The sequence below is a fragment of the Ruditapes philippinarum genome, unplaced genomic scaffold (assembly GCF_026571515.1).
Source record: "Ruditapes philippinarum isolate M1 unplaced genomic scaffold, ASM2657151v2 ctg15286_1_1_1_1, whole genome shotgun sequence".
Taxonomy (NCBI): domain Eukaryota; kingdom Metazoa; phylum Mollusca; class Bivalvia; order Venerida; family Veneridae; genus Ruditapes; species Ruditapes philippinarum.
The window spans coordinates 1-10,913 of NW_026852238.1; the positions used below are offsets into that span (position 1 = coordinate 1).

Genomic DNA, 10,913 nt, shown 5'->3' on the forward strand with positions numbered 1-10,913 from the left:
AATGACGGAAACTGATGATGACGGAATGACAGAAATGGCGGAATAGGGTAACACTATATGCCCGGCCATTACATGGCGGGGGTAATAAAAATCAAGCAGAAAAGTAAAGAGAGAATGCACAACTAAGCTTGGTAACAAATAATCCTGTGAAGTTTCACTGAAATTCCCCAAAACTTGACCTAATAAAATACAAAATTTCAAAACTTGACCTAATAAAATAGTCGGCAATACCACAGTAATAAACATGTACTACCATAGTCTGTTAGATTCCACTGGCCCAATTTTTTTTCTATTTCTGCTTTAAAATTTCAAAAAAAATGTGAATTAAATGGTATGTTCTCATAAAGCAGGCTAAATTTAAATTGTAACAACAGATTTCAATATCAATAAAACTGTTATTCTACAATAATTTTATTGTTTTTATGAATAAAAGTCTTGGTCATGTATGACCATGATATTGCTCAAGTGATAAATAAAACGTCTGGGCATTCTTTCAGATCAAGCTTGGCACTTGTGTGCAACCACTGTCCAACTTAAGTTACAGTAGCTGAATAGCTTTCCAACATGAAAGGGCTATAAGGTCTTGTTCGGATTTGAACCATTGCAGTAAGATGATTCAAAGTTAGTGACCGCAACTGTTTGACCACAAAGGCCTCTTCTTATTTTCAGCCATTTCATGTAGTTGTAGTGGATAAATTGGTTACAATATTTTGTTGATAGCATTTAAAAGTTCTAAGCATAAAATACTTCATCAAAGATCTTATGTTATAATAATTAAGCTATAAGTATTAGGTTTTGGAATGAATAAAAACTGTATATACCATATACACTTGGGAGAGCAAGGGCCGCCCCTGCTGCGCTGATGGTATATTATCTTGTAGATTGTTGAAAAACAGTGGATACAATGCTGGTATAGATGACCTGAAAAATACAGTTGATCTATGTTGGATTTTATATTTAGAAAATATCAATTATGATTGTCTTGTTGCATAAAAATGCACCGTAGAGCTCAAATAGGCAGGAATACAATCACAAAGGCCAGAAAACCTTAGTGATTAATTACAAAGCATTTGAACAATAAACAGTGCATTATTATATATATCACATAGCTGTGCTGCTTTTGCGATTCTGTAAATATGGTAATGCACTGGTTGTGTATATATTTTGATGTGTTATCATTTGCGTTATACAATCATAGCTAAAAAAGATGCAAGAAATGTCAGTGTTACACTTAAAAGTGCATCAATGAAAGAGTGTTTTCTTTTCACTGTTAACATTTCTTATTTTGGATATGTGATAAAAAAGAATATAAGATTTGTGTAGCTTCATTACTAAAATAAATGAACAAGTTAAAACCAGAATAAAATAATTTGAGCCGTGTCATGACAAAACCAACATAATGGGTTTGCGACCAGCATGGATTCAGACCAGCCTGCGCATCCGTGCAGACTGATCAGGATCCATACTGTTCGCTATTAGTTTCTCTACTTGTTATAGGGTTTGTAAGCGAACAGCATGGATCCTGATCAGACTGTGCGGATGCGCAGGCTGGTCTGGATCCATGCTGTTCGCAAACTCATTATGTTGGTTTTGTCGTGTCGCGGCTCATTTCTCAAGAAAACATTATTAAAAGTAAGAAAATAATGTAGTTGGATTTGAAAATATTATTTTAAAGATAAAAGTGAACAACTCTTTGCACATTATATGTGCTTAATGTAATAAACTGCTGCTATAAACATAAAAAGAAAGAAAGTCAAACAGGAAAATCATATCGTAAATATCAATGCTAGAGTTATGGGTCGTGGCCATCAACCAACAATCATAAAGACAGAGAAGTTGTCGAGACAGGCCTTTAATGAAAAACCTGAGCCATGAATTTTCTAAAGAGTTTTAGGAGAGGTATAATTCTGTGAGAAAAAAATGTCCTGCAAGAGTTACTGGTCTAGGAAATTATATGCAATTATTACCCTAAAATAAGTGTCAAGTTTCATGCAAATACCCACAGGAAAATTCTTTGCAAGGACTCTGATTATTCATAACTTAGGTATGTTTTAGACATTTTACCATCTCTTACTGTCCAGCTGCCATCACTTTAACTGATTAGAAGAGCCTCTAACAACCTTGTAATATACATGTCCACAACATCTTTGTTCACCTATAAATACAAATATATATCTAGGTAAATTTTTCAACATAACTTGAAAGTTTAAAAAAAAAAAATATTACTATGTTTACACTGTCAACTTGGGATCCAATTAAACTCTGTCACTCAAATTGTTATCAATTAACAGTGGATTTTACTTCTAACTATGGATGGAAACAAGTACTGATTTAAGTACTCAAGTACTTTTTCATTTTAACGACAGAGTATTTGGTCACACAAAATATTTCGTTTATAGCCATACCCTATCATCAGATTATGTCAAATCCTTAATAAGGTCGTAGACAGATAATTATAATAAATGCTTTATCTGCGGTCAAATTTTGTTTTCTATTTTGATACATAGACTAATGAACTACTGTGAATACTAGGGAGGTAAATGTACTTTGACAATAAAGAAAACAACGTTGATTACAGTCCATTTAATTACTTTAATCTAACATTATTAAAACAGCTTTGCCTTATAGTATAATAAATATAAAGTAGACTTTTCTCCCCACAGATCATGGTACTGGACAGGATGATAAAAATAAAAACAATAATAAATAAACTTACCTTATAAGTTTCCTTGTTTGACTCTATTTGTCAAATATTTGCCTCTTTAACATGATGAGAATTATATAAATCTATATGTAATTATTTATGTTGGGTTTTACATTGCACCAATGCTTTAAAGGTTACATGGCGCCTTTCCAGCTTTTCTGGTTTAGAAAGATATCAGGTGCCACTCAGTGTATTATTTTAGGCACAAAAGGGAACCTGAGTAGAACCACCAAGGTTCCATAATAGCCATGGATAGCTTCCTCACATGAAAGAATTCAAAAGTTGTGATGGGATTCAAACCCATAACAAGAGGGACAAGTTATATGTAGTCAACATCCTTAACCACTCAGCCACAAAGTACCTTTAATTACAGCAAAATAAAAAATTGTGTTTGGCCTCATTTTTCAAAATGGCCCACACTAATTTTGCAGTCATTGCTGTTTCACCTTCCTTTTTATGTATTGGCTGAATAGTACTCACTGCAATAGGTCCATCTACCATTATATCATGAAATAATTTTTTTTTACAAACACAAACAGATGTTTCTGACGCACACACACAATTTTAACGAATACCAGAACTTTTTTTATTTAGAAATAATGTTATTATTTTTCATGTTATGAAAAATGGATACTGTCTACCAGACATTGTGTTTTACATGTTTAAAGACACAGCTTTACTGCTGGAAGAATTCCTCAAGTGCCCAATTGTGAAATTATTTCAGGCATGAGTTGGCCATGAGACGGCCACTTGGTATAACCTACATTCAGTCAGGATTTGAGCCTACACTGGTATAAGTCAAGTGATATGAAGAGATTAAATCAGAGAGTGATATTTACCTCCAAGTTCTGCAATACATGCACAGGCAGCTTCTCTCACAGCATGGTTGTCTGCCCATATCCCTTCTATATACATGTATTAGTCAACCTTTAAAGTTAAAGTAAATTACATGTATTGACTGAAAGGTAGATAAACAAAAACAATACATCAACAGTGATTTTCATGCTTTTTTAACAGACTCCGATAAAAGGCCTCTTCCCAATTGAAATTTTCTTTAAAATCTTTAACCTGCTTATTTACTTCCCAAATTAGCAATTGTAGTGATAATTCTTCCGAAAATCAAGAGGTCAAGGCCTCTTCCAAATTAAGTGATCACACTCTGTCTTCTAAACCAATGTTGAACAGGTGTCACAGGACAATGTAAGTACATGTATATCAAGAATAATACATACTACATTGTATAGTGATGATACATCAAGGCATAAAAATTGTAAAGATTAAACAATATTTATTTTTATTTCAGATTTTATAAAATATTTCTAATATTTCTATTATCATTGACATCCAGACAGTGTGCTAAGGGACATGAGAGATGTTTAACTTTCTATTATCTCTCTTGAACAAATTTACTTGTAATAAATTCAAATCTGCAATTTTTAACTTTTTGTTTCTGTTGTACCCGAGGGATATCTCCCTTCCAAAAATTATTTTTAATAAAGGAGTAAATGGAGTGACACATGCAATAATAGACAAATATGTTGTGAGACAGGAAATGCAATTATCCATTCTAGTTCTATATTTGTAATGTAAATTTATCTTCTTGGAATCTGAAGCTGCCCATCGTTAATTTCATGTATACTGTATTATACTGTATAAGTGGTCAATTTTGCAACATGGAAATATATGCTATTTTTGCTAATCAAAATAATTCGCAAATAATCGAGCCGGTAAAAGTGACATCAACTTGAGTAAAGTCATAGATGACCAATGCTGATTCATCATTTTACCATTACACCGGTATTCAGATTACTATGTAAATATATCACGTTAAAAGTGACATCAACTTAAGTAAAATAATCGAGCCGGTAAAAGTGACATTAATTTGAGTAAAGTCATAGATGGCCATTCTGATTCATCATTTTACCATTACACCGGTGTACAGATTACTATGTAAATATATCATGTTAAAAATAACATCTTGTTATATACAAGCAAACATATAACATGATTTAATGTTCATTTAATATTTCATACAAAGAAATAATAATGAAAAAGGTTCATATTGTATTGTCAAACTGAACATTTACTAATATTACCAGGAGTTCTGGAAATTGTACTTTCGCAAATATTTCCGCATGCAAAAAGTCTGTTTTTTTACATTCAAAAACATTTTGTGATGTAAGAATATTCACTTATACAGTATACATTGACAGAAGCTAAGAATATGAAAAAAATCTTCATTGTTTCACCAATTTTATAACGAAAATTTTAAAGAGCAATAAAACTCTTCAAAAAATCCTGAAAACTTTTACCCATGCCCTGTAATATTAAATGCAACAAGGGTGAACATTGTCACTAAATATGCCTGTCACAAATGTGGGCAATAAGAAGAGTGGCAAGCAAGTTGGTCCCTATAAATAATTTGTATTTTCATCTGAAATTTTATCTCGTATGTATTATGTGTGACCTTGAACTTGATTGCAGGGACCTGTATTTTTGCACAACACTCAGCCTCACAATGATAAAAATCTGTGCCAAATCATAATATTAAAATCAGTCAATGCATGTAGGATTGTCGGTAGGACAGCAACGCTGGACTTTTCTCAGTGCTTGATAGTAACAAAATCCTTGATAATGTAAAATATTCTAAGTTAACAAAAGGGCAAAACATTTTTCTTTAAATCCATGTTACAGTTATAGGCCTTGAAGAGAGTCCTATTATGCTCTCAATGATGAGTATAAAATTTCAACTTCTTTCAAAGCCAGATGTCAATAGATTATGAAATTATCTGAGGTGGTATGCAAACTAACGTAAATTTTAAGTGGAAAAAAGGGCATTATTTTGCAAAAATGATTGATACAGTTACCTCCTCTTGTCTACAGATTGGGGTAATGATGATGAATAAGTGTGCAAAGCTTCAAAGCCATATGTCAATGGACTTTGAAAATATTTGAGGTATTACAAAAATTTTCACGTAAATTCTAAGATGATAAAGGGGCATAATTTTGTCAAAATGCTTGATACAGTTACCTCCTTCTGTCTACAGGTTGGGGTAATAATGGTGAACAAGTGTGCAAAGTTTCAAAGCCATTTGTAAATGGACTTCGAAAATATTTGAGGTATTACAAAAACTTTCACGTAAATTTTAAGTCGGAACAGGGGCATAATTCTGTCAAAATGCTTGATACAGTTATCTCCTCCTGTCTACAAGTTGGAGTCATGATGGTGTACAAGTGTGCAAAGTTTCAAAGCCATATGTCAATGGACTTTAAAAATATTTGAGGTATTACAAAAACTTTAACATAAGTGGTTACGCAGACGCCGACACTCAATTGACTACAATAGCTCTACTTATTCTAATCAAATAGTCGAGCTAAAAAATCTAAATGTGACCTTTGACCTCTATGTGTGAACTTTATTTCAGGGACTTGACTTTTTTTTGCGAAACACTACACCTTACAATGGTGCACATTTGTGCCAAGTTATGTTAAAAAACTCCCTATGAAACTAAACGTTTTCTCCAGACAAGCGTTTTTAAATTAGCTCTAAAAGTGGTCTTGATCTTTGACCTAGTGACCTTGATCATGTGTGGAGCAATATGTTTCCTGGTGGTGAACAGTTCTATAAAGTAAGTTAGAGATATGCTCCAGACAGAATCTGGATATTTCATCATCTTAAGTGACCTTGACCTTCCATATATTGACTTAAATTACATGTATCACAGCTTTAGGCATGATAATGACTATTTGTGTAACAATCCCTCAATAAACGATGTCAAAATGGTCCAAATACACATCATCATATTTTTATCTGAACTCTGACCTCTATGTGTGTCCTTAATATGGCCGCAAGGACCTGAATTTTTGGTGCGACACTACGCCTCATAATGGTTAAAATTTATGCCAAGTTATATTGAATCCTTAAATGCATGCAGAAGTTTTTTGCGGACAAGCATTTTCCAATGACCTCTAAGTGTGACCTTGACCTAGAGAATTGGTTCATGTGTGTGACATGGGTTCTTATAGTGGTAAACATTTAAATGAAGTTTCATTAAAGTCTCCCTATTTGTGAAGAGATATGCTCCAGACAAAAGTGGATGCCACCCACACTCCATCCCCCTGCTCGCCAGGCGTTCCTATATTATGTCCCGTTTTTTAAACAGGTGTATCAAATTCAGTAATATTGTCTAGTTAAACAGCAAGAAAGAGCAGATTGAGTGTGACTTACCACTTGTCCGATGTACCAGTTGTTTCCCCTGCTCTCCCATCACTTGTTTCCATGTGTCCTGTGAGTATATACGGAGACCTTCGGCTACGTAATATCTGAAACAAATACACATTTTATGATTTAAGATCATATCATTTCAGACATTTCTACTCTCAAAGGGTAGCATTTTTGTTTCTTGATGTGCACAAAAATATTTCAAAATATTTATTCAATAATTATTTATTTACAAATTGTTGGTAACGTAGCGTTTATGCATTTTTTCTGACATTCAAAGAAACAAACATATTGTCATAAAACACCAATGGCCTATAAATCTACTCAATGTAAGAAAGTTGCTTAAAACAATTTCCTGAAATGTGACATAATCATTGTTATACAAGAAGCGCCGCAATGCGACGAAAACCAGGTTTTCAACTACCAAGTATGGATGGTACTAAAACTTAATACATTATTATACATAATTGATTTTTTTCATAGTTTTGTCTTCCTTACTGCGTCCAGTATTTTATGAGTTGAGCTTCCAAGTTCAAGGGGGAATAATTATAGAAATAGAGTTATGAACCTTGTCACACAACATGTGTGTAATGATAAGAAATATATATTTGAAGTTTAAAGTAGATACCTTAAAAAGTAAAGAAGTTATAATATTTCTTTAAAAAAAATCCAAAGTACAAGTGGAGATAAATCTGAAAATATTGATTGAAATGTTATGATCCTTATCACATAAGATGTAATTGATGATAAGGAATATGCAATTGAAGTTTGAGGTAGATACCGTTTAAACTAAAGAAGTTATAGAAAAATAACATTTTTCAAGTAAAAAAAGTTCATGGGGAGATAATTCTTGCATTATTGATGTCAGAGTTATGAACCTTGCCATGTTACATGTGGTTAATGATAAGGAACATATATTTGAAGTATGAAGTTGATCCCTTAAAGATCCTGTAACACAATTTTTTCATGGTTTTATTTCAAAAATATGATCCTCAAATTAAGATTTGTCAATATTGTAAGTTCCAATAAGCATTATTTATAACGATATTACCCAATTTAACATTTCATGTAAATAAAGGGAGGTAATTAGAAAGTTATTTTCTATAAATTCTAAGTCAAATTTTCCAATAAGAAATGAATGCATGCAATTTATTGATTACATATAATGTGCACAAATATTTGCAGTACACATTTTACATATTCTTCGATGTTTGAAAATTGTTTTATTTGCATAATTATATACATATATAAACTTTTGCAAGTGTGATATACACACAGTAACAATATCAATCACAAAACATACAGGATCTTTAAGAAATAAATAGGTTACAGTAAAAATAATATTTTTAAAAGAAAAATTCTAAGTTCAAGGGGAGATAAACTGGTAAAATATTGGTGCTAGAGTTATGAACCTTATCACATAACATGTGGTTGATGATAAGGAACGTATATTTGAAGTATGGAGTTGATACCTTAAGAAATGAAAACGTTATAGTAAAAATATTTAACTGCACCGAAACTTTAATCTGAAATCTGGGCGGGGACGCCGGGGCGAGTAGGACAGCTCTCCATATATATGTTCTTCGTATAGTTGAGCTAAAAACAGTTAATTCCCTTTAGTTTCGAGCTATTTAACTTACCTATATAAAGTTTTACATTTCATTAATACCTATGTTACTATATATAGTAAAAATATCTAGGGTATTTCAACGCAATTATGGCAAGATTTAGATCACTATGCAATTTTAGCTGATTTCTACTTGACATTATTTATACATAATAGGTAAGTGAATGAGCGCACATGCTAAATGATGTAATCAACTCTTAGTGACTATCAACATGGCTGCTGTCTTTAAATGAACTGTAGTCACTTGCACGCCAAATCTTAAGTTTTGATGATATAATTAATGGCAATCAACAAAGCTTATCAGCATATTTCTGTCTTTAACAATCTGACTTGAACAAGGCGACAATATGCGCATTTCATCTTTGTATTAATGGTTCCCATAAAGTTGTGTTGAATTTCAGCCAGTAGTTATAGAGAAGAAGAGTGGAAACTGATACTATTATATATGCACAATCAAGGGCCATAACTCTGTGATGAAGGGTCTAACCAGTACAATATTATCAGTTCTATTTTTAATCCACTGTTTTGTCAATCTACAGACAATGTGACTGATGGACAGACAAAGGCTTTTTATGCACTCCACAGTCCAGGAATTTATTTAATCCATGATTTTCTTTAAAATATTCATATATAATAATATAATATAATGCAACAAAAAATTATATTACTTCATCCAAGTTCCTTATGATTTCCACCCAGCAGTGTCCTGGAAAATTTGAGCAGCCTCTGTACTGTGCCTCTATAGACAGAATAAAAAGTTGGAATTATAGGATATTCTAGATATAATCAAATTAAAGATTCATTATTTTGATAATCATCATCATGTATCATTTACTTACATGTATATGATATAACAATATTTCTATATATAATAAGTTAGTCTCTGAACTAAAATCAATCCACGAGACGATTGTAGACCAAACATCAGCCAGCACATCCGTGCTTTCTCATTGTATGACAATGGTATTGTCAAGAATGAAAGATGGATACGCCCATTTAAGATATTTAGGTTTAAAAACCCTAACACGAATTAAGTCAATGAGATACAATACTAAATGTAAAATCTTAACAGAGTTAAATGGTCACAGAGTAAGACAGTAGGACTATTGTCAAAACAGTGCATCTACAGTACACTGTAAAATTTTAATCATAATGATATTTTTATGTAGTTTTTCACCTTTTCCCCTCTAGGTTAACTTGACAGTTTCTCCATAAGTCTTTCTGCCTCCTCTTGGTCTGATATATACAGCTATCTGTCAATGGATCACTCTTGTTCTGATATATACAACTATCTGTCAATGGATCACACTTGTTCTGATATATACAACTATCTGTCAATGGATCACACTTGTTCTGATATATATAACTATCTGTCAATGAATCACACTTGTTCTGATATATATAACTATCTGTCAATGGATCACCTCTAAATTTGTAGAAATATCATCTAGAACATCAGTACAGCATTGCTGGTATACACTTGCTCCTATTATCTCTCTTACAAAGTGCTCCTCAAATTTCACCTGTTGGTTCAAAAATTAAAATAATAAAAAAATTATCATAACCATACATGCCATTACGTCCTGGATGTCCGGGACTGTCCCGGAAATAAGGTGTCTGTCCCGGAGATGATTTATGTCCCGGTAAAAAAACGAAAATAATCTACTTTGAAGCAAGAAATTTTTCATTTTTATATAATTTTATTGTCAAGTTTTTATAAACTAGTCTAGAACGCTTATAACGAATGATTATCCCCATTGCAACGGTGACACTAATCCTTTGATTGGTATATCTACGTGCCCCTTCCAACAAATAATTATCGGCAATAGTTTTGATCAATTAAAAGATTAATTGTTTACCCCCTCTGGCTTCCTGAGTGAAGGTGTCATAACACTGTAATTGACAACTGGCCAGTATAAATTTAATCCGCCTGGAGGCAGTTATTAGTGGTCAAACACCGTGAAAATTACCTCTAAATATAGCATAACATAAATTTATTGCATAAAACTCTTTTACAAAGTTTATAGCAAGCAATATATAATTGCGGCAAGTACATGAAAACGTGTTTTCAGAAAAGAAAAAACAAGTTAATTAAATTGACTTATAAATACATAGTATTTTGCACATTTTAACAAAGTTCAGTGTGTATTTTTTTTCAAAATAAGAGCATACAGTATTATGGAGGTATATAGACAAATTATGAAATTCTTATTCTATTTGCAAAATGTGATTGCTTTTACGGCCCGTACAAATTTACTACTAACTTTTTCTGTTAGAAGATTTTGACATAAATATGTTCTATTAATTCTATCAAAACACAACATATAATCAACAAATCAGCAATAAAGTATTTTTTACCC

General features: G+C 32.2%; 1 long non-coding RNA gene across 1 annotated transcript; it reads right to left on the reverse strand.

Annotated features, from left to right (window-relative positions):
* Nucleotides 1-806: 806 nt before the first annotated feature.
* On the reverse strand, nucleotides 807-10,701 carry LOC132753592 (uncharacterized). The gene is made up of 6 exons (XR_009628980.1): nucleotides 9,731-10,701; nucleotides 9,222-9,292; nucleotides 6,933-7,027; nucleotides 3,544-3,631; nucleotides 2,065-2,155; nucleotides 807-921 (listed from the first exon to the last, which is right to left on the reverse strand). It is a non-coding gene; the product is annotated as an uncharacterized LOC132753592 (long non-coding RNA).
* Between the last annotated feature and the right edge of the window lie 212 nt (nucleotides 10,702-10,913).